The sequence below is a fragment of the Notolepis coatsorum genome, assembly GCF_963971535.1.
Source record: "Notolepis coatsorum genome assembly, chromosome: 11".
NCBI classification, from domain to species: domain Eukaryota; kingdom Metazoa; phylum Chordata; class Actinopteri; order Aulopiformes; family Paralepididae; genus Notolepis; species Notolepis coatsorum.
The window spans coordinates 43,839,918-43,867,287 of NC_140175.1; the positions used below are offsets into that span (position 1 = coordinate 43,839,918).

General features: G+C 47.4%; 1 protein-coding gene across 3 annotated transcripts in view; it reads right to left on the minus strand.

The window, feature by feature from the left end:
* Positions 1-27,370, minus strand: part of LOC311236357 (5-hydroxytryptamine receptor 4) — a 282,697-nt gene that overhangs the window by 58,195 nt on the left and 197,132 nt on the right. The window contains exon 7 of one of the 3 annotated variants that reach the window (XR_014620208.1): positions 5,828-5,873. The exons of the other annotated variants lie outside the window; for them this stretch is intronic. The gene's annotated coding sequence lies outside the window, so the exon portion shown is untranslated. The remainder of the gene's footprint in view (positions 1-5,827; positions 5,874-27,370) is intronic. 3 annotated transcript variants of the gene reach the window in all.

Below are 27,370 nucleotides of genomic sequence, written 5' to 3' on the forward strand. Positions count from 1 at the left end.
CTGGAAACCAGGGTAGTGATCGTTTGCAGAACCACGAGTTGAAGCGTGGCAGAGAGAAGTAGATATCAATAAATGAACCACTGAATCTATCTGAACCAATCACAGTAACGTAATCATCTGAACTCATTCATTCTAGCCAATCGAAGCCAAGAGCTAAAATATAAACATTCCAATCATCTGACCTGAGCTGGGAGGGATATTATGACTCATACACACACGTTGAGACAAAAAATACATGTATCAGTGGTTGCTACTGTAAAAACTCTACATTCTGCACTGATGTTGATGTATTGAGTATATAGTGTTAGCCATAGCAGAAATCAACAAGTCCTACACCTAGCCTGCATTAGTACTACAGTGGCAGATATGGTAAAAGTCCTTCATCCTGCATCTATCCTGCATTTGTACTACAGTGGTAGATATAGTAGAAGTCCCCCATCCTGCATTAGTACTACAGTGGTAGAAGTCCTCCACCCTGCATTAGTACTACAATGGTAAAAGTCATACATCCTGCATCTATCCTGCATTAGTACTACAGTGGCAGATATGGTAGAAGTCCTCCATCCTACATTAGTACTACAATGGTAAAAGTCATACATCCTGCATCTATCCTGCATTAGTACTACAGTGGCAGATATGGTAGAAGTCCTCCATCCTACATTAGTACTACAATGGTAAAAGTCATACATCCTGCATCTATCCTGCATTAGTACTACAGTGGCAGATATGGTAGAAGTCCTCCATCCTGCATCTATCCTGCATTAGTAAAAAGCATTTTCAATAGAAGTGAAATCAATGAAATGTACTCTATTGGTACATATTTATCTCCATGGTACCAAGGCTCATTGAAGTAAGAAATTGGACTGAAAAAAGGAGACTGTTTGTTGCACTACTCTATCACACACATGCACGCGCATGCACGCACGTACACACACACACGCACACGTTTTCTCTCTCCTTTTCTCTTTCTTAGACACATGCCTACACAAACTTTCCCTCTCCCTCTCTCCTTCCCTGTCCACCCCCTGCCCTTCCTCTCTCTCACACACACACACACACACACACACACACACACACACACACACACACACACACACACACACACACACACACACACACACACACACACACACACACACACACACACACACACACACACACACACACACACACACACACACACACACACACACACACACACACACACACACACACACACACACACACACACACAGGCCTGTCAGTCAGTATAACTGTGTTGTGAAGTACAGAGGGGTTTAGAATCAGTCTCTTGGCAGTGGTTGAGACAGTTGGCAGCTGACAGCAGCCAGACACACATCCCAGCTGATGAATTCTGACAAACTACACCCGGCCCGCGCCTTGCTCTCCCTCCCTCCCTCCCTCCCTCCCTCCCTCCCTCCCTCCCTCCCTCCCTCCCTCCCTCCCTCCCTCCCTCCCTCCCTCCCTCCCTCCCTCTCTCTCTCTCTCTCTCTCTCTCTCACTCCGTTTCCAAAGACTGTGGGGAACCTTGACAGGCTCGCCCACTGAAAAGGGGCAGAGACTTGTCTCCTGTCACTGAGGCGTCACGCCCAATCACTGGCCAGGAGGGATGGAGATGGAAAAACGAGACAATGAAGCCACAACGTGTCACTTTCCCTCTGAATGTTCTGACGTCTTCGTCACTTTTAACACCTAAACACTTGCTTGTATGGTACTTTAGATTGTGACAGGCTTGTGAGGTTAATTCATATGCCATCAAAACTTTTGACGTGTCTGGCAGTGGCCCCAAGCCTTTCCAGAATCTAGGGCCTTGAAGCGGAATCGTGCGGCAATGGGGAGCCAGTGCAGGTCCCTAAGAAGTGGGGTGACATGGGCTGACTTTGGCCGCTGCGTTCTGAATGAGTTGAAGAGGCTTGGTGGCAGTGGCCGGAAGGCCAGCAAGCAGTGCGTTGCAGTAGTCGAGGCGGGAGATGACTGTTGATTGGACGAGGAGTTGGGTGGCTTCTTTTGTCAGGAAGGGGCGGATCCTTCTGACGTTGCTCAGGAGGAATCTGCAGGTTCTGGATGTCGCTGCGATGTGAGCGGAGAAGTTCAACTGGTCGTCAAGGACAACACCAAGGTTCTTGGCGGTCGGGGACGCGGTCACAGCTGCATTCTAGACTGTGGGGGACACCTGTCCGCAGGGGGCGGGTGGCAGACAGGGTCCCTCTCCATGACACTTGGTAGGAGCGGTCATTGAGGTATGATGTCAGCCATGTCAGCGCAGAGCCAGCCACTCCCATTCCTGCGAGGGACATGAGGAGGATCTGATGGTTGACTGTGTCGAAGGCTGCAGATAGGAGAATCAGGACAGAGGAGAGGCCTTTCGCTTTTGCTAAGTGAAGTGCCTCTGTGACTGCAATGAGGGCCGTTTCTGTGGAGTGACCAGTCCTGAAGCCTGACTGATTAGGGTCTAGGAGGTCATTCTGTAAGAGATAATCAGTGAGTTGGTTGGATATAGCACGTTCAAGTGTTTTAGAAAGGAAGGAGAGAAGAGAGACAGGACGATAGTTGCCTATGACGGTGGGGTTCATGTTTTTTTTTTATGAGCGGTGTGACTCTGGCTTGTTTTAGGGAGGAGGGTACACCCCAGAGTTGAGGGAGGAGTTGATGGTTGCAGTTAGGAATGGGAGGATGTCTGGTGCTATGGTCTGGAGGAGTGGGGAGGGTAACTGATCCAGCTGGCATGTAGTCGGACGGTTCGACGTTACCAGTTTCAGGGTCTCGGAGTCTGTAATGGGAGAGAAAGATGACAGAGTGAAGGATGAGGTTCTCGATTCAGTATTTGGAATGGGTGGGGGTTGGGAGAATGAGCTGCGGATGTTCTCCACTTTTTCCTCAAAGAAGGTCGCAAAGGCAGAGAGAGGTGAGGGGGGAGGGGGTGGGGGGGGAGTGAGGAGAGAGGACATGCAGTTTGCGAAGGTTCTTGGCAGAGGCCTCGACCCTATGGTGAAAGAAAGAAGCTTTGGCAGTAGTAATGGTTTTGGAGAATGTTAACAAGAGGTTGTGATATGTGGCGATGTCAGCAGTGAGGCGTGACTTTCTATACTTCCTCTCAGCCGTCTTTGTTCTCTCACTGCATCCGTCAGCCATGGACTGGGTGGTGAACGGCAGGCAGGTTTCTCAACGAGGGGACAGAGCTTGTCGAAGGAGGTTGCGAGGGCTGAGAGGAGGGTGGAGGTTGCCATTTCCGGGGGAGAGCAGAGAAGGTGTCACTCAAAGGTAGAGCAGATAGTATGTCAGAGGAGAGGGTGGAGGGGGATAGGGAGGGCAGGTTGCGTCTGACTGAGACGGTTTGAGTTGGAGTGGAGGGCTTTCGGTTAAGCATGAGAGTTAGTGAGAAGGATATGAAGGAATGGTCAGATACATGCAGGGGAGTTACCGTGGTTAATGATGCTGGAGTTACGGGAGAATATGAGATCCAAGGAGTTGCCTGCTTTGTGAGTGGGAGGCATGACAGTGGGAGTCATGTCAAAGGACTGTAAAGGCTTATAGCATATTGAAAGGCAGTGTATAAACACCACTGTAAAGGCGTATAGCATATCGAAAGGCAGGGTATAAACACCACTGTGAAGGCTTATAGTATATCGAAAGGCAGGGTATAAACACCACTGTGCGTTCTATGAAGTAAACATTTGGGTGGTGGCTGGCATGTAGACATTGATTACATAAGACAAGATGTAGCCACCACCAGCAATACAGTCAGTCTGATATTCTTTATCTTTAAGGACCTGGGCTAGCCTAGCGATGATATTTTTGGTAGCCTGTAGTTTAGTAGTATATATCACCACTAGACTAGGCTACGTGTTGATGCTGGGAGAGGCATTTCTACTAGGAGAGAAGCCATTGCCTCTTACATGAGCACAGCCAGCAAGCTTGTATCCTCTATAATAAGGTCGGTTGGTCTTCTCTAACTGAGAGATGCAATAATCACTGGTATCTGTATCTTTATGAAGCCCTGGTCGGAAAATGACAATCATATATTACATCTATGTTGCTTTGGAACCCTGGTCCACTTTTTACTTGCTCCAGTGACTGGCTGGTTCTGCAGGTACCTCATGCCAGGACTGATCTTGGAAAGACTGCTTTTAGTATTAGTGCAGCAGACCCATGGAATCTCTTGCAACATGACCTAAAAATTAACTCTTATTCCTCTTAGGTTTATATACTTAAATAAAGTCTAAAATAAAAGTTTTTCTATTATTATTATTTGTATCCTCTTTTTCTCCGCCTGATTTTCTATGCTTTTCTCCCCATCCCAATTTAGTCGTTATGCCAATTCCCCCCCTCCCCTACCTGGTCGTTGTGCGCATGTTCCCCCTACTGGTCGGTACAAGGGAACCCTGAAGTCTACCACATGCTTCCTCCGACACATGCGGAGACAGCCAGCGGCTCTCTTTTCACCTGGCAGCGAGGACTCTCATTGGTGAAGTGTAACGCGTGGGAGGTCACGCTGCCTTCACCACTTCCTGCCTTTCGCTGAGCAGGCGCCCAGACCGCATGAATATTTTAGGCAACCAACTTGTGTTTAGCGTTTCTCTGATTGGCCACTACGCTCATGTGACCGCGGCAGCGCGAGAGAGCTGCAGCGCGGAAATAGGCTGTCTATTGCCATTCTCTAAGACAAACTCTAACCATAACCAGCTCCTTAACAGCGCCTAAACTTAACCCTTCTAACCTTAACCAACTCCGAAACAATGCCTAACCTTAACCTTGACCTCGGAGCAGGTCCTAAATTATTATTATTATAACCAACTCCGAAACAATGTTTAAAGTTAACATGCCTAAACTTAACCGGCGAAAGAATGCATGTTAAAAAAAAGAAAAAAAAAAAGTTGAAGGGAATCGAACTTGTCACCAACGGACCGCAGGATCCACAGCAAGGCAGCACTACCAATTGAGCTAGTTCTCGATGTCAAAAGAGGGGGGATTACTGCTACATAATGCTGCCGCGACAGAGCTCCGCGTCAGAGCTCTGCTGCTGCCGCGTCGCCGCGGGGGCGTGGCTAGACGCAAGTTGGGCGTGGCTAGACACAAGTTGGTTGCCTTTAATATTTAGGCGCCCAGACCTGACCTGTCTGTCTGTCGCTGTCCAGAACGGCAGATTACCACCCACGACTTCCCTCCCGCTAACTCAGCCAAACGAGTTAGTATGACGATCGGCCCAAGCCGCAGGCAATGCTGACTCCGGGAGTCGAGACAGCAGCCTCTTGCATTGGTGACGAGCGCAATCTCCGCTACGCCACCTGACAACCTAAATAAAAGTTTTAATTAATTAATGAAAATATGTTATGAGCCAAATAAATGACAGAACATAGGCAGTTTGAGCTTAAAATGACATGACATGTGGATCATACTCTGATTGGAATTTGGGGGAATAATCCAGATTTTTGGTCAAAATGTTTTTAAAGGTCAAAATGTTGAACTTTGAAAGGTCATAACTCCTCCGATTTACACAGAACTTGGTACACCAGACACCCAGCTATCATCACTACACATTTGCCTCAATAACCCATAAAGTCCACCATATTGTATTTTCTGCCTAAACCATAGGGCTGATTGCTACAACATTTTCTGTGGATCATTACTTGAGCAAGCGCATTAAAAGTTGTATAAGGCTTGTTGATATCTAATTGTGTTTTGAAGTTATTGACCAATGAACTTCAAAAGGGCGTGGCTTAGCATATAATAAACCAAAGTCAACAACCAAACAGGGTGGAAAGAAATCCTAACCTGAACATGACATAACAAAATGGCCACCATATGAATATGGTCAATGCTGCCATACCTCTTCAGGGAAACTGTTTCTTCTCTCAATGTGGCAGTAGGCCTACCTGGTTAAGAAAAATAACAAGACAAAACATTTAAATGTCAATATTGATCATGTCCATTGTTAGGTTACACAGCATGAGCCCCCACCCAATGCCCTGAAACTGACTTCACTTCCTCCCCAGGCGGATATAGAAGCCAAATTAATCACTTAAATCTTTGTTGACAAAGTACATCTCATGGTACTTGACTGGATACGTGTAGTGTTGCAGTGTTTGGAAAATCAGGATCAGGATCAAAAGCATTTTACGTAGAGTGTTCAAAGCAGGCCCAGTCGCCTGAATACTGTAGCTCGGAGTAATGGAATAGGACTCCGGTTCGGTTTTGTGGGTTTTTCTCTGAACTGGTGCCATGATTAAAGTCAAGTAGCGATCCGGCGGTGTTATTCCCAGTATGGTTGCAAAGCTGAAACTTAAAGGAATTGATCAGTCCAATCACAAATGTCTAGGGCAGAGCTAAGCACAAAATGCACCTTGCAAAATAGCTTTGGGGGAGAAATGTTACTTTGTCAAAGATTTGCATCATGAGAATGTAGCTCAAGCTCAAGGGCTTGTTGTTGTTGATTCCAGAAAGGGGGATTTAGAAAACAGCACATGGAAGGGGAGAATTCCAACTGAAGTAGTCGGCCAATGCAAGGTGTTGTGAAGGATCAGATTAAACCGAATATATATATTTATTTATGGATATATATTTAATAGTATTTGTATATCGTTTGATATCCCCTGTATATTCCTTGTACAATATGCACTGAATATCCCTTTAGTCTACTAACAGCCCATAATAGTTTCATTCTACCATTGGACGAGAACCTGGCGCCAGCAACCATGCCCCTTGGTTCAAGTTCAATCGTGCCGACAAACATGTCGTGGCAAGCCCGGTTCCGCGTAGGAATACGTCTGGCGAAATACGAATGGTACTATTTGTTCACAGCGCATATATATATGGCGCAAGTAAAGTAGAATTTTCTTTTAGTCCATTAGTCCTTTACCCTCCAACCTAGTAACAGACGCGAAGCCTCACCCACGACGCACGTGTGGTGCAGTATGGCCTACTTGGCCTCAGAATAGGCATTGAGACATCGTGTGGATTAATAGTTGAATTGTCATAGTTTGGCACTATACCGTCGAGTGGGACGTATTTCTATTAAGTTAATAATAGTCTATTATGTATGGTGCATCGTTCGGTTAGAGTTATAAAGTGAGCAGTACCCCCCATCGTTCCTGACGTTATCTGGAGTCTTAACCAGGCTGGGCAGACCACGTGTGGTGCTTGCATCCGAGGAGCTCCGGGCCAGGACGAGTGGACCTGTACATTGGATTACTTTACCCGGACGACGGCGAGCCTTCCACGGCTTGGATTATCTACATGCTTTGGGTGCTTTGATTATGCCATGGATACCGGCCAACACTGCTGAGTGTTGGAACTACCCCCCGGAGAGGAGTCCAGGTGAGACGGCGCTCTACCCCGAGTGAGGTCGCCTCACGTCTCTTCGTTGTGGACCGGCAGCTACCGTCCACCAGAGGGTCCAGCTGTATTCATCTGCGGACCGAGGTTCTGTGGGCACCGTGTTCAGCACTCTGAATTCTCCCAAGAAATCGTCGGCCAGATGGGATACCGCCAGCGGCTCTCCTAACCCCCCCTACTGTCTTACAACCAGCAGGACCCCCCCCCCCTTAGTGTATCCAGCTATAATCATTTAAGTACCATTGCTATAGTTCCCTAAAGAACCAGGTTGTATATTTGCTCCCTGCGTAACCAGAGATTGGACATTCAATGTTGATTTACCTACAAATACTAATTTGCCTTACAAGTGCATTTCAAATCATAAATGTCATTAAGTGAACGTTGTATATACCCTTTGCTATATAAAATATTCGATTTATACATTTGTGTGGACTTCGTTTCATCAGGTGGGAAAGTGTTCATCATATCTATATCATGTACTGGATGGCCAGAAGTTAAAGTACAAGCGGTAGTGGTTTAATAATACCATACTTATCAATACAGTCAGGGAATTGTACCCCTCAGTTACAATTGGTCCTTCGAGCCGGAGGGTAACTAGTGTAATATTAATATAGTGTTATTAATATTAAAATGGCCTATGATGAACACTCCACGAAACGGTCCTCCTAACGTAGAACGCCCGCAGCGCAGACGACAGCCACCTCAGTACTTAGAGGATTACGCTGTCAGTCAACTACCTAGCCTTCTACAAACGGTAAACGTGGTAAAAGTAGAAAGTAAAATGATGTCTGACCTTAACGACCAGGTTTCCCCGACCACAGAGGCCCTAGTGGGTTCTAATGTAACTGACCAAGCTCACGGTGGGGACCAGGAGGGAGCTGACATGCCTTTACCCCCCGCCAATACCGAAGAAGTAGTCCCCGACCAGCCCCGGGAGGAAGACAACCCTACAGAGAGAGAACTCTGCACGGAAGAAGAGGAGGAGAGCGCCGAGGAAATAGAGCTCCAGGACTCCCCAACGAGTACAGCCAGGAGCGGCTCACCCAGGAGCGGCTCACCTCTACAACCGTCTTCCCCCAGCGAAGCGGAGAGGATGCTACAACAGGCGTTCCTCGTCAGCCTGACAGCCTCTACCGAACGCGATCGACTTCAGGGTGAACACGATCGACTTCAGGGTGAACGCGATCGACTCCAAGCACAGATGCTTATCGAGCGCGAACAACTCCAAGCGCAGCAACGGAGCGAAGAAGAGCGCATACGCCTGGAGATGAGACGCCTTCAGACGGAAGAGAATATGGCAAGAGACCGGGCCGACGCCCAGCGCGCCGCTGCCGGTGCCCAAAGAGAAGCAGATCTCACCAAGCGCGAAGCCGAGCGCGACAAGCTACAAGCGCAACTAATGGAGCAGCTGATCCTCAAGGCAACACCCTCTCCCTCCGCCAGGGGTTCAAGGAACTCGTCGAGACAACAGTCAAGGGCAGCGTCTCCTAACCGAGCAAGCGACCCTGAACTTGACCAACAGACCAAGCCTATACCCCCCGCAGACCCCCTTCCCAGACCAGTCCAAGCGAGACCCAGCTACAAGGAAGGAGCGGCATACACTGCGGAGAAGCTAAATAAACGACTACAGGATCTAGAGGACCTGATAGAAGAAGAAGAGGGAGAGGAGGAGAACCAAGCCCGACGACAGCACAGTACTCCACCGGACCAGGAGGTCCAGTACAGCCCAGGCTATACCCCCGCGGCGCTGCGCTACAGACCCCCGACTCTATTCACGGGTGAGCATGACGCACGACCAGCCCCGAGGAATAGCACCTGGACCAGCGGGCCATGGTACCCTGTCGGTACCAGCCCACAGAGAGGCGCAAGAGGAGACTCGCCTAGGAGGTCTCTCCCCCAACGCTCGCCGATGTATCAGCCATCCACGGCGTCATACATTGCCACGCCGACGTTTCCAGACTTCACCTATGAGAATCGAGCACAGTACACGGAGCTCCGGATGTGCTTAGAGACAATGATGGTGGATGTCGCTGATGAACGCCACAAGTATGCAATATTACTGAAGCACCTGAAAGTACCGCGAGCGCACAATATAGCGCTAGCCTATGCCACCTCTACGACCCCATACACCGCGGCTCTAGCAGCGCTGGACCAGAGATATGGACGTATATGGGATTACGTAATCCAAGAGATAAGGCATATTGATCGCCTACCCCCAGCAACAGACAATCGCTCATTAGACGACCTGTCAATCAAAGTGCAGTCCCTGGTAGGGATGCTGGGAGCGCAACGGGAAAAGGGCATGCACGAGCTATACGCCAACTCTAACGTCGAGAGGATTTTAGAGAAGCTGCCACCCGCAAGACAAGAGCGTTTTAGGCGGCAGAGAGACCACCGTGATCCTAACGGTCCCGAACCATCCCTCCTTGATCTAGCCGACTTCCTGGCGAGAGAAGTCAGCAGCTTACGACTGGATACGTTCGTGCGGAGCACGCCAAGCTCCAGAGAGGGACCCAGGAGAATAAACGATGGAAGAAGATCGGTGACTGTCATTCACCAATCAGAGTCAGTACCGAGCAGTAAGAGCCACAGTACCCCCTCGAGAAAAGAGAAGTGGAAGATGGTGTGCCCCTACTGTGAGAAAGAACACTGGCTGTCACAATGTGACCTGTTCACAAAGATGAATGCAGAAGAAGTGAGTCAATGGATAAAGTCCAACAGGCGCTGTTACCGATGTGCGCGCAGTCACATGGCAGCCGAATGCCGCCTAAAGAAAAGGTGCAGTTGGTGCGACGGAGCCCATCTAGATGTATTACACGACAGTAACAGAAGAAGGCCTGCACCTGCACCATCGAGCGGCACCAAGGCAAGTGTCATGTACATTGACCCCGCCAGCAGCAGCGGCGCCCAAGTGCTCTTAAAGGTAGTCCGTGTGACATTGAGCTACCAAGATAAAGTCATGGACACTTACGCCGTCCTTGATGACGGGTCAGAGAAGACCCTTCTGCTCGCGTCCGCTGCGGCCCAGCTGGGACTGCGGGGGAGCGAGAACCAAATGACGATTCGGACAATAAGAAGAGATTTAAAGACGATAAAGGGCGAGAATGTCTCCTTCACTATCGCAGCAAGCGGGCAGCCAGAGCGACGGTATAGGATTACAAATGCTTTCACCAGCCAAGAAATAGGACTATCGCAGTACACCTACCCCATCGCCAAGCTGATGGATAAATATGTGCACCTGCGTCAACTACCTATCCCGCTCATAGACGGCGCCACCCAGACCCTGCTGATAGGCTCCGACCATGCAGACCTCATCGTCCCGATTGACCGGGTCCATACAGGACCCCGAGGCTGTCCTGCAGCAGTCGAGACCCGCCTAGGGTGGACACTACAAGGCCCCCTCGCTAAATCTCTCAACCGAACAGCAGCCACTAGCTGCCTCCACTCCAGAACGACAGAAGAAGACACCACTCTCCTGCAGCATGTCGAGAGGCTATGGACACTAGAGACAATGCCCTTTAAGAACGAAAAGAAAGATATTCGTTCTAAAGAAGACATTTACGCCATCAACCTACTCGAGCAAGGGACAAAGAGAGTCACAGTCGGCGGAGTGATGAGATACGCAACTCCACTCCTGAGGCGAGAGGGAATGCCCACCTTTCACGCAAAGAAAGACGCCACGGAGCGGTATCTATTGAACACAGAACTAGTCTAAGTCTGATTCATGCAGATACAAGGTCTTCGTGGGAGTCAGAGTCACCGAGATTCAAGAGTTAACAGAAGCAGCGAGCTGGCGGTATGTGGACACCAAACACAACCCAGCTGACGTCATCACCCGGGGAATGTCCCTGGATGACCTCACCCGTCGCAACATCTACAGTGACGGACCAGAATTCCTCAAGCTCCCGGAAGAAGAGTGGCCTACGCCCACCCCACGGGAAGCAAGTAAAGAGGAGGCTGAGAACAAGAAACCTATGTTCTGTGGATTGAGCACAGTCGCCTCCACAGACCCCAACATAGATGACTGCATTACCCTACAGAGTGCGCAGCTAAAGACATTCCTGTGGCACCACCCAGAGATTCAGTCCACCACTGACATTTCAGCAGCTGACTACGAAGAAGCAGAACTTCTTCTACTACAACGAGCCCAGAGAGACTCGTTCCCTGATGAGCTAGACTGTCTACACGGAGGAAAGCCCGTCCCATCAGACAGCAGACTGCTCCACCTGGCACCCGAGAGTGACGCCCATAATCTCATCAGAGTGGGTGGTCGCCTGCGGAGAGCCCCCGATCTACCGGATGACGTTAAGTACCCGATAGTCTTGAACAGCCGACACAAGGTCACAGAGCTGATCATAAAGAAATACGACGAGGATGTACACCATGCAGGAGCAGAGAGAGTCTTCGCGGAGATCAGACGTCGCTATTGGATACTTCAAGGAAGAGAAGCGGTGCGACGCTTCCAGCGAACCTGTCTAGACTGCCGAAAGTGGCACGCGCAGCCCAGTATACCCCGGATGGCTGACTTACCCCCCTGTCACCTCCGACTCGGCGACAAGCCATTCCACTCCACAGGCATGGACTGTTTTGGCCCGTTGTATATAAAGAGAGGAAGAGGAACCGAGAAGCGGTGGGGTATTGTATTCAAATGCATGACCACCAGAGCGATACATATCGAACTCCTTCCGACCATGAGCACAGACTCATTCCTTATGGCCTTCCGAAGATTCACATCACGGAAAGGAAAACCGTCTACATTGTTGTCTGATCACGGGACAAACTTCAAAGGCGGAGAAAGAGAGCTGAGAGAGAGCTTCCAAGCTATGGGCCCAGAACTTAAGACCCACCTCGCTCCATCCCAGATTGACTTCCAGTTTAATCCCCCGAACGCACCCCACTTCGGTGGAACCTGGGAACGAGAAGTACGTTCTATAAAGACAGCCCTGTACGCCGTGCTTGGGGCCCAGACTGTGGCGGAAGAAGTCCTAATGACAGTCCTCACGGAGATCGAGGGAGTATTGAACTCAAAACCCCTCGGTTACGTCTCCAGTGATATAGCAGATGTCGACCCAGTCACCCCCAACACACTCTTAATGGGGCGGCTGGACCCCGCGCTACCCCAGACAATGTACAGGCCTGAAGAAGCGAACGGCCGAAGAATGTGGAGGTACAGTCAAGTACTAGCTGACAAGTTTTGGAGCAGCTTCCTACTCCACTACCCACCGTCTCTACAGACCCGCCAGAAGTGGGTAAAAGAGAGAGACAATTTGACAGAAGGAACAGTCGTCATGATTATCGACCAGTCACTACCCAGAGCTATGTGGCCGGCTGGCCGCGTAAGCAAAGTGATCACCGGTGCCGATGGCAAGGTCCGAGCAGCTGAAGTGCTCGTCCAAGGGCGAACTTACACACGACCCGTGGCGAGGCTAATAGAACTGCCCAGACTCCCAGACACTATCGATGACGACCATGACCCCATGACTTTGTGAGTTGACTGACCCTTACAGCGGACCTTGAGTGGTAGACAGTGCGGTTAATCTGTCTCTGCTTAGCTAATTAGGTGGGACTAATTAGGGGGCGGCTGTTGTGAAGGATCAGATTAAACCGAATATATATATTTATTTATGGATATATATTTAATAGTATTTGTATATCGTTTGATATCCCCTGTATATTCCTTGTACAATATGCACTGAATATCCCTTTAGTCTACTAACAGCCCATAATAGTTTCATTCTACCATTGGACGAGAACCTGGCGCCAGCAACCATGCCCCTTGGTTCAAGTTCAATCGTGCCGACAAACATGTCGTGGCAAGCCCGGTTCCGCGTAGGAATACGTCTGGCAAAATACGAATGGTACTATTTGTTCACAGCGCATATATATATGGCGCAAGTAAAGTAGAATTTTCTTTTAGTCCATTAGTCCTTTACCCTCCAACCTAGTAACAGACGCGAAGCCTCACCCACGACGCACGTGTGGTGCAGTATGGCCTACTTGGCCTCAGAATAGGCATTGAGACATCGTGTGGATTAATAGTTGAATTGTCATAGTTTGGCACTATACCGTCGAGTGGGACGTATTTCTATTAAGTTAATAATAGTCTATGTATGGTGCATCGTTCGGTTAGAGTTATAAAGTGAGCAGTACCCCCCATCGTTCCTGACGTTATCTGGAGTCTTAACCAGGCTGGGCAGACCACGTGTGGTGCTTGCATCCGAGGAGCTCCGGGCCAGGACGAGTGGACCTGTACATTGGATTACTTTACCCGGACGACGGCGAGCCTTCCACGGCTTGGATTATCTACATGCTTTGGGTGCTTTGATTATGCCATGGATACCGGCCAACACTGCTGAGTGTTGGAACTACCCCCCGGAGAGGAGTCCAGGTGAGACGGCGCTCTACCCCGAGTGAGGTCGCCTCACGTCTCTTCGTTGTGGACCGGCAGCTACCGTCCACCAGAGGGTCCAGCTGTATTCATCTGCGGACCGAGGTTCTGTGGGCACCGTGTTCAGCACTCTGAATTCTCCCAAGAAATCGTCGGCCAGATGGGATACCGCCAGCGGCTCTCCTAACCCCCCCTACTGTCTTACAACCAGCGGGACCCCCCCCCCCCTTAGTGTATCCAGCTATAATCATTTAAGTACCATTGCTATAGTTCCCTAAAGAACCAGGTTGTATATTTGCTCCCTGCGTAACCAGAGATTGGACATTCAATGTTGATTTATCTACGAATACTCATTTGCCTTACAAGTGCATTTCAAATCATAAATGTCATTAAGTGAACGTTGTATATACCCTTTGCTATATAAAATATTCGATTTATACATTTGTGTGGACTTCGTTTCATCAGGTGGGAAAGTGTTCATCATATCTATATCATGTACTGGATGGCCAGAAGTTAAAGTACAAGCGGTAGTGGTTTAATAATACCATACTTATCAATACAGTCAGGGAATTGTACCCCTCAGTTACACAAGGCTTATACACATCCCACTGACCTGGGAGTCATAATAGCTGACCAATATACAGTATGTCTAGAACTACTGTACATACATGCATCCTGCTCGATTTCCTATAAAGCAGGGTTCTTGCGGGTCTCAACAAGTTACATTTAAAGGGGAACTATCTTATAAATGGCCTTTTCCAGTGTTTAGCATTGTTTTCTGTGGGGTTGTACGAACACTGTCTATGTCTCAAATTCTCAAGACAAGATCCTCCCCCACTGAACCAAGCCATTCTGAATGTTGGTCCCCTGTGATGGAATTATTTGCATAATGATATGCGTACCTCTGCCCCTTCTGTGGTTTAGTTCCATCACTCACAATCAACAATTCGCTCAACAACGGAGCGAGTGGGAATAATGCGGAAGCGGTTTCCCTGTCACTTCCTCAAAAGAGAAAAAAAGAGAGAGAGAGAGGGAGAGAGAGGCTCTCATACGGTGCGACTCGTCTCGGAGCAATCTCTCCTCTGTCTCTCCCCCTGCATTTACACACTCGCGAGTCGAGCCGCTCACACACGCACACGTGCGCTCTCGGAGCGATCTCTCCTCCCTCTCTCTCTCTCTCTATCTCTCTCTCTCTATCTGTCTCTCCCTCTCTCTCTCCCTCTCTCTCCCCAAATTATCTGCCAGTGCAGGTGGGTGAGTGACTGTCACTCAAAGCGCATTGCGAGTATGGGCGGAGCCCAGCCAAAAATCCATCTTGTAATCTGGAAGTGCAGAAACTGCTGCTCTACAGTACTTGATTAGAAATACAAAACAATGGCAGGCGGTTAGGTGGCCGAGCGGAGATTGCGTTCGTCACCAGCCCCGGAGCTGAGCTGGATTTGCCTGTTCGAATCCAGCTCACAGCTCCGGGGTTGTCACCAGCTTGGCTGGCCGTCTGCACTGATACAATTGGCTGTATCAGAGGGTGGGAGAAGCTGGCGGGGTGGGTCCGGGTCGTTGTAAACAGCGACTCCTACAGTTCGGTCGGGGCGCCTGCTAAGCGCGGATTGGACGTGAGGGGGATAGTGTGGTCCTCCCACAAGCTACGCCCTCTCAATGAGAATCCGCGCTGCCAGGTGAAAAGAAGCGGTGATTGGCTATACAGTAATGTCTATTTATCTTTTCTTTGTACAACCTTTTGAAGTGAAATATATTAGTAGAACTCTTTACATCATTCTGCAAAGAGAGATGTTATCACAGAGATGTTATCACAACAGAGACGGAACTTCCTAATCCAATACCATTTTAAGACCTCTCAAAATCATACCTTGCAAAATTCAGAGTAAGACTTTTTAAGACCCGCCTTCCGAATGTTTAATCAGAAACATATTGTTTCTGCCTTCGGACATCATTACCCTACTCATCAATATATTCTATACTATTATGTTAGATTACATGGTCGCCCAGCCATATATGATGTCAGAATCAAATAGGTGGATTTTATTTTACTTCTTCAAATCTTGTAAGATTTGTATACATCTTCTCCACACATGGTTTCTACATGGGTAGTCACATCATTAAACATGAAAATGTCATGCATGAAATCAGTGTGGCTGTAAACCCGCTGCTGTCACCAGAATGGACAGGTGTTAAATGTTTTCCTGTATGACTCAGCAGCTGACGACCACATTAATGATGACAGATACTACTCTAAGATAACACACACACGCACGCATTCACCTGCACACGCAGACAGACACACATATTGTACAGGCACACATGTACGCACACATGTGTACACACATACATACAAACATACAGACATCAGAGAAACACACACACACAGCCACCTTCCATAATGATAATGGTGACCATTTTAGGTCACTTAGCGCAGGCGGTTCATAGAGTTGGCAAACACTGAATGCTACGCAAAAGACTGCTGACTGTTGTGCACATCTCACATCAGGGCCTCTCCTTATCTCTTTCAGATGTACCATCTCACACCAGGGCCTCTCCTTATCTCTTTCAGATGTACCATCTCACATGACCAGGGCCTCTCCTTATCTCTTTCAGATGTACCATCTCACATCATGGCCTCTCCTTAGCTCTTTCAGATGTACCATCTCACATCATGGCCTCTCCTTAGCTCTTTCAAGATTCAAGAGGTTTATTCGTCACATACATACACGAGACATATAGTGAAATGAAGGTGGCCATGCCCGCTTTGATTGTGCAAAGAATACAATAATAGAATAAAATAGAATAGATAATAAAATAGGCATGATAAAAAGTACTAAGATAAAATACAATACAATGCTAAGCTTACGAATTAAAAGGTAATGAGTCCTATATACACTACTATACATTATACTATACAATATACAGTTATACTATATCTAACTATGCTATACTAGCTATACTAACTATACTATACAAAAACAAAAAACAGTCCCCCCCCCCCCCCCCCCCCCCCCCCCCCTTAAAGTGACCTTTTCTTTTGTGTTTAAAGTGACCTGTAGTGTGTTTGTGTGTGAGAGAGTGCAGGGTGTGTGGTGTGTGTGTGTTCATGTGTGCTTGTGTGTGGAGAGATCAGTGTTCAATGTTCTGATGGCCTGGGGGAAGATGTACCATCTCACATCAGGGTCTCTCCTTAGCTCTTTCAGATGTGCAATCCTGTACAATGCTGTAGTGTGCAGCAGGGCAAAAATATAAATGACTACGGCAGCAGAGGGATGATGTGTTTTGTTGCTCTTTAAAAAGCTAGAGGGGGTTAGTTCCCATGTGACCGATCGTATGTTACTCCTTCTGCGTTGTGTTTGTTTTTCGATGCCCCGAGGGAGTTTCGAACCCGGGTCGACCACACCGCGGGCGACAGCATACACCGCTATACCAAGAGGTGAATTCACTTCGTGACTGTGGATATTACTCATGGACCTCCGTTACATACACAATACAGCCAATGCAGTCTCACAAATTCAGAAAACATGTTTTCTACAAAGAAAACAACTGCTTCTTCCTCATTGAACTTGACACATTACTGCCCTTTAACACTTTGAGCGCCGGCCGTGTTTTCCTTTTTACCCCCTTGAATGCCACGGTCCACGGCCAATGTTATAATAATAATAATAATTTAGGACCTGCTCCGAGGTCATCAATTGGCACACATGCGATGCATGCATGCAATTCGTATCTGCGATTAACCCATCCCGTCGTCCTTCCCCCCCAATGGCAGCCGGGAGCAGACAGGCGCAACGTGAGCCGCGCCAGGGGACCAATCCAAGTGCTCCTGTCCGCCTTCGTCAAGGACGCCACAGCGTTAGCGATCTTGTTGTTGTGCATGTTTTTCCATTGGGTTTATCTTATCGGGGGGGAAACCCTTGCGAGCACGGGGAGAACATGCAAACTCCACACAGAAAGGCCTGGGAGATACCCCACCTGGGTAACTGGCATCGTGGAAACCTGGTCCCCAAGCGGGATTCAAACCCTGGACCTTCTTGCTGTGAGGCGACAGTGTTAACCACTACACCACCGTGCCATTAACGTTAATATCGCCTAATCTATGTTTTAAATTATGGTGTAATCTGCCCGTCGCTTATCAAAGACTCATTTTCCAGTCAACATTGGCGAGGCAGATTGTATTTTTATCGCTTCATTTCCGTTTGATAGCATTTTGAAAATCACCCGTTTTCCGGGGAAAAACAACCCATGCCTATGATAATCGCCTTTTACTGGAATATTCCAGAACGTTGTCATTTGTCGGCCTATTTATGAATCGTTTTCAAATAAACGCTAGATGATCGATAGTATATGTGTGCGCACGTACGCTCGTGCCGTGCGCTGATAATCGCTGCTCTTATTTCCTCATGGCTTTTACAGTAAAAACAGCCATATCACATATCACATAAACGCTTATATCTCTGTGAAAACGAGTCTGATTATCCTAACACTGATAACATAGATTCCTTACCTGAGGTCAGATGGTATCCAAATGGTTTATTCCAATTTCCGATCGCCATTCGAAAAAATCGATAAATGTATTGATCAACCGTATATACAGTAGAACACATGATCCGCGCGGCTTAGAGGCTCCAGAATGAACTCTGGTAGACCCCGGCTGCATCAGTGAGAAGTAAAATGTGGAGTCAGAAATCCGTTCTCCCATTCACTTTCATTGAGTCCATTCCAAAAGGGTGATTTACCACCTGGGAGACGATAGGGGGTGCTTTTTTCACATCTGATCGCCGGCGGTCCCTGGATCTCCAATGGTAGGCTCGCGTGATGCAATATGATTTCAGATCGCTAATAAAAAATAAAAATAAAAACACCCGAGAATAGACGTGGCATTCAACGGTCGGGTCATAAACCCGAGAAAAGCCGTGAGTGGCGCTCAAAGTGTTAAGTGGAAAGAGTGATGGGGATCAGTAACCTAATTACAGAATCAATTAGGATATACCACCTATACTGCAGTCGCCGCCCAGCTTCACCAACATCTGTCAAACCATGAGCTCTACGAACCCCTTCAGTCAGCCTACCGAGCACATCACAGCACAGAGACCGCCCTCATCAATCACAAATGACCTCCTCCTTGCTGCAGACCTCGGACACATCAGCCTCCTCATCCTTCTCGACCTCTCCGCGGCGTTTGACACAGTATCTCACGCAGTCCTCCTCAAATTCCTCTCCGACAACCTTGGCATCACCGGTACAGCTCTGTCATGGTTTCACTCATATCTCTCAAACAGGTCTCAGTTTGTCAGCATCAGCGCCTCATCCTCCCCCCGGCTCCAGTCAACCATGGTGTCACCCAAGGCTGTGCTGGGTCCTCTACTTTTCACCATTTACATGCTCCCCCTCGGTCAGATCATACGTCACTACGGTCTCAACTTCCACTGCTACGCTGATGATACTCAGCTCTATCTCAGCACCTCACCATCCTCCCAGCTCCCTCCACAGTCTTTAGTCAACTGCCTCCATGCCATAAAAACCTGGATGACAACCAAACTACTTAAACTAAACAGCAAAAAGACCGAGCTCATGGTTGTGGCCCCCGAGGCACTGCTCCAGAAGGTTGGAGATCTCCTCCTCCTGTTCCATGATCTCCCCGTCTCCCGAAGTCCGTAACCTGGGCGTCACCCTCGACTCCACACTTTCATTTCACTCGCACATAAAATCCGTTACCAAGTCTGCCTTCTATCACCTCAAAAACATCTCCCGTATCTGACCATCACTCTCAGATTATGTGGCTGAGACCCTGATCCACTCATTCATCACCTCCCGGTTGGACTACTGCAACGGAGTCCTGTTCGGGGTACCCAGCAAAGCCCTGGACAGTCTCCAGTATGTACGGAACTCAGCTGCTAGGGCTCTCACTCACACCAAGCCATGGCAGCACATCACCCCCACCTTCATCCACCTCCACTGGCTCCCAGTCAAGTTCTGCATCTCCTTCGAACTCCTGCTCCTCACCTACAAGTCCCTCCATGCTCTCGCCCCCAATATCTGTCTGATCTCCTCCACCAGCACACTCCATCCTGGAACCTACGATCCTCTGATCTGGGTCTCCTCTCCATCCCTCGCATAAGGTTGCGGACTTTCGGTGACAGAGCCTTTAGTGTGGCGTCCCCTACCCTCTGGAACTATCTCCCCCCCAGAAATCCACAATGCCCCAACCCTGGACACCTTCAAACCAGCTCTCAAAATTCCCTTTTTCACCAAGGCTTTCCCCACTAGTTAGTTTAGATTAGATTTAGGTTTAATTATCCCTCTACCTGCCCCTCACCCCCCCTATCCCCTATTGCCCCCTTTCCCTAGCCCTCTTGACTGTGAAGCGATCTTGGGTTTCTTGAAAGGTGCTATAAAAATGTTATTTATTATTATTATTATACACGTGAGAACGTCATTCACCCCCAGAAAAAGGCTGCCTGACTCAAATGTTGCTGTGCAGTGAACAGGATACTTCACAAGTGCATCACTCTATCCATCTCAATGACAGCATTCTATCCATCTCTATGGGGTGATCTCACACGTGAGCTAGAGTTTTGGAATTAACTTTCAACAACAATGCCCATGGAGTTTTGGAATTCAAAGATAGAATTGAGAGAAAACATCCCAAACACTGTGCACCTGAAAGGGTTATGGGAGAAGGGTTATGTGACAGCAGCAGAAGCTGAAGCCGTGTTGAAATCAATCTCATACAGTAACAGTGCTGCCATAGCTAGAGGCTATACCTGGAATATCCTCTTTCCTTCATCCCTCCCTCCCTCCATCCTTCCTTTTCCCACCATTACTTTTTATCTTTACCTGCCTTGTCCTCATAACCCAAGTTATTATTACCCACTTACTGTCTCTCTCTCACACTATCCCCTTCTGTGTCTCTCCCACTCTCTCTCACTCTTTCTATCTTTCTTTCTTTTGGTCTGTCTGTTTCTCCCTTTCTGTCCCTCTCCCTTTCTCTCTCCCCACTCTCTCAAATATTTTTGCCATGTAGCTTTTTACAATCTGCAATAAACCTCATAATATAACCACACAACTGACTCTCTCTCTTTACTCTGTCTCTACTCTCCCCCCTCTCTCTCTCTCACAACCTTTTTTATAATCTACAATAAACCTCATTATCTCTCTCTCTTTCTCTCTCTCTCTCTCACACACACACACACACACACACACACACACACACACACACACACACACACACACACACACACACACACACACACACACACACACTGTATATACTGTGTATATATACATATATATAAAATGTTTATCATCAGGCCATAAGGAGCAGTAAATTCCTGTTTCAGGCATGGCATGCAGTGGCGAGGCTGCCAGAACCTCAACACAGCAACAAATTTAACTCAAGATATTTTAAGTCAAATTCATTGTCATTATAATGTTTTATTTTGTTTGTTTATTTGACAGGGACAATGCACAAGAAATACTGTATATTGCACCAGTGACATTGACAGTTATAAGCTATAATTTACATCTGAGGTCCCAGGGATAACTGGGACCTCACTTGTTGTTTTAGGAGATTTGCTTCACTGTGTCCTGAAGTAACCTGATTACTGAAGTCGTCTTCAAAGATCAGGATCCTTTCCTTGTGTCACTATTGTTTCTTGAAATAAGTCATTTAGCCACAAAACCAGCAGAATCTTTCCAAACTAAAAGAAACCCACTCAGTGCCCACATCTCCCCAGACGGGATGTCCATTCAGACGCTAGAGAGAGACATCCAATCTGTCTGTGTGTTTTATTTAGGGTTTACTTTACATGAAAGCTTATGCTATCTTGTCTGTATATCTTGTCTGCATCTGATCTGACCTACATGTACAGAGTACTGATTAAATGAGATGGATAGTAACTGAATACAGTCAAATGAATGGAGGTCCAAGACATTCATCTAACTATAAAGGAAGGAATCTCTGTCAGTTTGTCCGTCTGTGTTCATGCGTGTTCATCCGATCAGCTTCACATTCCGTGGGTGGATTGCTGAGGACCCAGGGGAGGGGGGGGGGGGGTCAGATGGTGGTGCTATAACAACAAACATTATATTTACGTTTGGCGGATGTAATGCTGAGGACCCAAGGGAGTGCAGTGTCGAGCGTGAAGTCGATCGGGTTAGCAGTCCTCAAGAACACTACAAGCAGCCATACTGCTGGTCTTCACAACACTGCAAGCAGCCATACTGCTGGTCTCCACAATGCTGCAAGCAGCACTTCTGGGGGCCAAGCAATCGGCCCGCTCTGGGCAGGCGCGTATTCTGAGTGGCCACATGCTCCTATCGGCCACACTCTCCGAATGGCCACACGCTCCAAACGAGCACGTACCCCAACAATACAGCAAGCACCAATACCAGGAGTCAAGCAATTGGCCCGTTCCGAAAGGCCACACCCTGAACGGCCACGCCCCGAATGGCCACTGCACTAGTGTATATAAACTTACTAAAAAGCTGTTATTTCTGTTGGGTTAAAACATTAAAATAGCAGGTGACCTACATGTTGCAGCTACATAAGCCATCACCAGGGTGACCAACTGACCAAGTGTGTCATGTTTGATGGAGTCAAATCTCCTTATCTTGACAATCCAGTCGGTGTGCCACAGGGATCGATCCTTGGGCCATTACTGTTTTCCATGTACATCAATGACCTGCCGGACATATGCCCTGACATCAATGTACAGATGTACGCTGATGGGGGCCAAGCAATCGGCCCGCTCTGGGCAGGCGCGTATTCTGAGTGGCCACATGCTCCTATCGGCCACACTCTCCGAATGGCCACACGCTCCAAACGAGCACGTACCCCAACAATACAGCAAGCACCAATACCAGGAGTCAAGCAATTGGCCCGTTCCGAAAGGCCACACCCTGAACGGCCACGCCCCGAATGGCCACTGCACTAGTGTATATAAACTTACTAAAAAGCTGTTATTTCTGTTGGGTTAAAACATTAAAATAGCAGGTGACCTACATGTTGCAGCTACATAAGCCATCACCAGGGTGACCAACTGACCAAGTGTGTCATGTTTGATGGAGTCAAATCTCCTTATCTTGACAATCCAGTCGGTGTGCCACAGGGATCGATCCTTGGGCCATTACTGTTTTCCATGTACATCAATGACCTGCCGGACATATGCCCTGACATCAATGTACAGATGTACGCTGATGACGCAGTAATTTTTGTACATGGTAAAAAAAACTCTGTACAGTGCGACGAAGTTATCGCAAATTGCCCCTATATATGGCCTGTGCGAGTGGAGAAAAATATTTGGGCGCACATTTGCGAGTAGTGATTTCAACCCTTCCATTCGCATTTCACTCCTAAATTACGGTAATCCAAAGCGTGTGATGACGCGATGACGTCACTCGCGCGAGCTGCACTCTCACAGCCAGGTATGAACAGCGGGAAGAATCGACTGAGCGCTGAGTCACTGTGATTGTGCACGCAGCAGTAACGTTAGTATTGCATCATATTTTCTACGTGTTGTTGGACCTAGTGAGCCGTCTAATGAAAATGTGACCGAGAACAGTGAGCCAGCAGCAGTGGCAGTAGCCACCGTTACTACAGGTATGGCTAACGTCGTTAGCGACAGCAACATGGCTAGCTCTAGTATCGTTAGCACTGTGAGTCTGCACCCGCCGACGTTACTAGCGAAGAAGATGAAGATGGCGAGATAGCTGCACCCGCTCCACTCATTACTCTTCACAAGAAGAACGGCGTTGATATAAATCCAACCTACGACAACCATGTTCTCTTCTTGGGACCAAGTAAGGTTTCGTCGATAATCCAATGTACAGTTACCCCCACCCCGCCTACCCATCCCCCCACCCACCCAACCACCTCCTATGTACAGTTTCCCTCACCCACCCACCTACCCAACCCCCCCTCCACCCCCCCACCTCATCCAATGTACAGTTTCTTCGTGAAATGTATATACTCTCTTTTTAAAACTTTTTGTATCACAAACGGTACTGTATTTGTAAATCTGGTATGTCATAGATGTATAGATGTAGCAGTACTGTCTATCTGTATGTCATGTATGTCATATACGTATGTTATGATGAATTGAAAATGGGAGACCCTGATGTAAACAAGACAAAAGTATTTCTCTGGTCTGCATCCCCTTAAAATTAACAATCTGTTAATAAAATGTTCAATAAAAATCAATCAATGTCAGGTAATATGTTTCCAATAATAGTAATACCTTGCATTTAAATTATTTTTGTTTTTCTAAATGCTACCCAAAACAATGTAATGGCATCTTAGGATGCGAGTGTACCATGATTAGTAATGTAATTGCATGTGATGTGACTATAATATGTGTACATCATACCGTAGTAGGCCTCTCAATTCTTATAAAAAAAAGTCTCGGATATACATAAACATTAATTGGTATAGATCTTTATAAACGGCCGAACACATTGATCACTTTAGGCACACACTGAAACCAGTAACATCACAAATATGAAGCAGGTAATGGGGTTTCATGGGGTTATTTACAATAATAATAATAAATTTTATTTCTAAAGCACTTCATTGTGAAACAAAGGTATGCAGAGTTTCTTGTACTCCTGATTAATGCAATGGTGTGTGTGTTGTGATTATCTCATTCAAGGAGCACTACAAGCGCACACACACACATTGTTGTTTTTGTTCTATTAGTGATTTACACACTTTCTCAGTTGGTTCATTATAAAAGATACAAACCTGAAAACAAAAGCACTTAAATGTTAAATAAAAGGACCACAGTAATGAGGCAGGAGGAACATAATATTATTTTGCACTATAATGGTAAACATGGTAAGAAATGCCCCTAAAAGATATTCTGTGCCCCAAACATTTTCATTTAGGGGCACCTGTGCCCCATAGTGAAAAAGCTTAGCGTACAGCCCTGGATCTCATGTAACCTCATGAATGCTTTGAACAAGGTCCAATACTGGTTGCAAAACACGTGCCTACTGCTAAATACAAAAAAGGGGGGGGGGGGGGGGGAATTGGTCTCCGATTTAAAGTAGGCCTACCTTTGGAGTCATCTTGGACTCAAATCTATCCTTTAAGAAACACAGGTTTTCATTTTAATTTAGTAATTTTTTTACAAATCCGGCCTTTTTCTTTTTTTTTTGATCTTTTTCCCCCTCCATTTTCCTCCGATTTTCTCCCATCCCAATGTTAGTCGTATGCCAATTCCCAATCCCCTTCCTGGTCGCTGCGCACCTACCCCCCACAGTCAGATCATCTGGGAGAGTGGAGGCTATCACGTGCTTCCTCCGACACACGTCCAGCCAATCAACCGCTTCTTTTCACCTGGCAGCGCGGATCCTTCCTGAGAGGGCGTAGCGTGTGGAAGGATCACACTATCCCACTCAGGTCCTATCCGCGCTTAGCAGGCGCCCCGACCGAACTGTAGGAGTCGCTGTTTACAACGACCCGGACCCACCCCGCCAGCTTCTCCCACCCTCTAATACAGCCAATTGTATTAGTGTGAAAGGCCAGCCAAGCTGGTGACAACCCCGGAGCTGTGAGCTGGATTCGAACAGGCGAATCCAGCCCACAGCTCCGGGGTTGGTGACGAACGCAATCTCCGCTACGCCACCTAACCGCCCGCAAATCCGGCCTTTTTAACAGTTGATGCTGCAAAAACGTATCTTCATATTCTCTCACATTGAATACTGCTTCACAAACTGGTTGTTTGCAGGTTCCACTGTCATAAAACCCATTGAACAGCTTTTCCATAATAGCCATCAAGGTATTTGCTAGAAAACCATTGGCATACCACCATTGTAACATTCCGGAACAATATTGCTTTTTGAGCTTTGAAAATGTTGAAGTCTGGGCGGCTATGTGGTGCAGTGGGCAAGGCGCTCACCACGAATACTGGAGACTGGGCTCGAACAGGTTCGCCTCTCTCATTGGTGAAGTGTAACGCGTGGGAGGTCACGCTACCTTCCTCAAGTCCTGCCTCCGCTGAGCAAGCGCCCAGACCTGACCTGTAGGCGTCGCTGTCCACAACGCCAGTTTCCTACCCACGGCTTCCCTCCCCCTAACCCAGCCAAACGAGTTAGTATAGCGATCAGCCCAAGCCAAGGCAATGCTGACTCCGGGAGTCGAGACCGCAGCCTCTTGCATTGGTGACGAGCGCAATCTCCGCTACGCCACCTGACCGCCCCGTTGCTTTCCCTGTTTTGACGTTTAGCTCAGTTATAGTATTTTACGTGATAACGAGTTTTGGAGACAGTGTTGTTTCCCTTTATTTTCCCTGTTTCTCAGAGACGAGATTAGTCTCTCCTTTTATTTATGCGTTGTTGTCGGCGTGAACGCCTTATTGTCTCAGTTCAATAAATGAACAGCCTTTTGGTTTGAGAATCAACACCTGCCTCCTGTCTACCCGTTCTGTCCTGCACTTGGGTTCAACACACATTTACATTTACATTTAGTCATTTAGCTGACGCTTTTATCCAAAGCGACTTACAAGTTCTGTACGACAAGTCATCAGGAAGGGCACAACTCTATCAGCTGAGTAACAATGTTCATCAAAGTGTTGAGTGCTACAGTGTAGGTTAGTTTATTAGGACAAGTGCATGACAGTATGGTTAGTTAGGGTTATATTTTTTTTTTTTTTTTTTTTTTTTTAATTCAGATAATGGTTGAAGAAGTGCGTCTTTAGTCGACGGCGAAAGATTGGACGTGTTTCGGCTGTCCTAACTGGGGTGGGTAGTTCATTCCACCATTGTGGGGCAAGGACTGAGAATAGGCGACTTCTCTTTGATGACCTACCCTACACACCTACCCACTGTAACACATTTAGCTGACGCTTTTACCCAAAGCGACTTACAAATTGTCAATTGACAAGTCAGCAGGAGGGGTCCACCTCTGGCGGCTAAGGGTCAGTGATATTGTTTGTCTATTGTTGTCCTTCAGCATAAAGGCTGATGATTATGTAAAGCTGAAAGACAAGAACATAATATAGATTGTGTAATACTAGCTATATTTGGTACTTGAGAGCAGTACAATACTTTTTGACTGGAGGATTTTTAAGATGACTTCAGAGAGAAAACCTGCTGACTGGAGCTGGAACACTTCAGAATGTTGGACCTCTAGCTCCATTTACTACTTACCATGATGTTGTCCATCAGTAGGGTTGGGCATCGAAAATCATTTCCAAATTGGAACTGTTTCCAAAAATTTTATTCCAAAGGAATCATTAAGAATTTTTATTCTGATGATCGGTTCCTATTAAACAAATTTCACTCGTGCTACAGTAGTTTTATTTTCTGTGGCAGCCACCGTAGTTCCTGCCTGCGCAAGTTAAATGGTTAGAGTTCCATCCTGGACCAGAACAAGTTGAATGGTTAGAACGCTCCATCCTGGACCACAACAAGTTGAATGGTTAGAACGCTCCATCCTGGACCAGAACAAGTTGAATGGTTAGAACGCTCCATCCTGGACCACAACAAGTTGAATGGTTAGAACGCTCCATCCTGGACCAGAACAAGTTGAATGGTTAGAGTTCCATCCTGGACCACAACAAGTTGAATGGTTAGAGTTCCATCCTTGGCTTGACAACAAGTTGAATGGTTAGAGCTCCATCCTGGACCACAACAAGTTGAATGGTT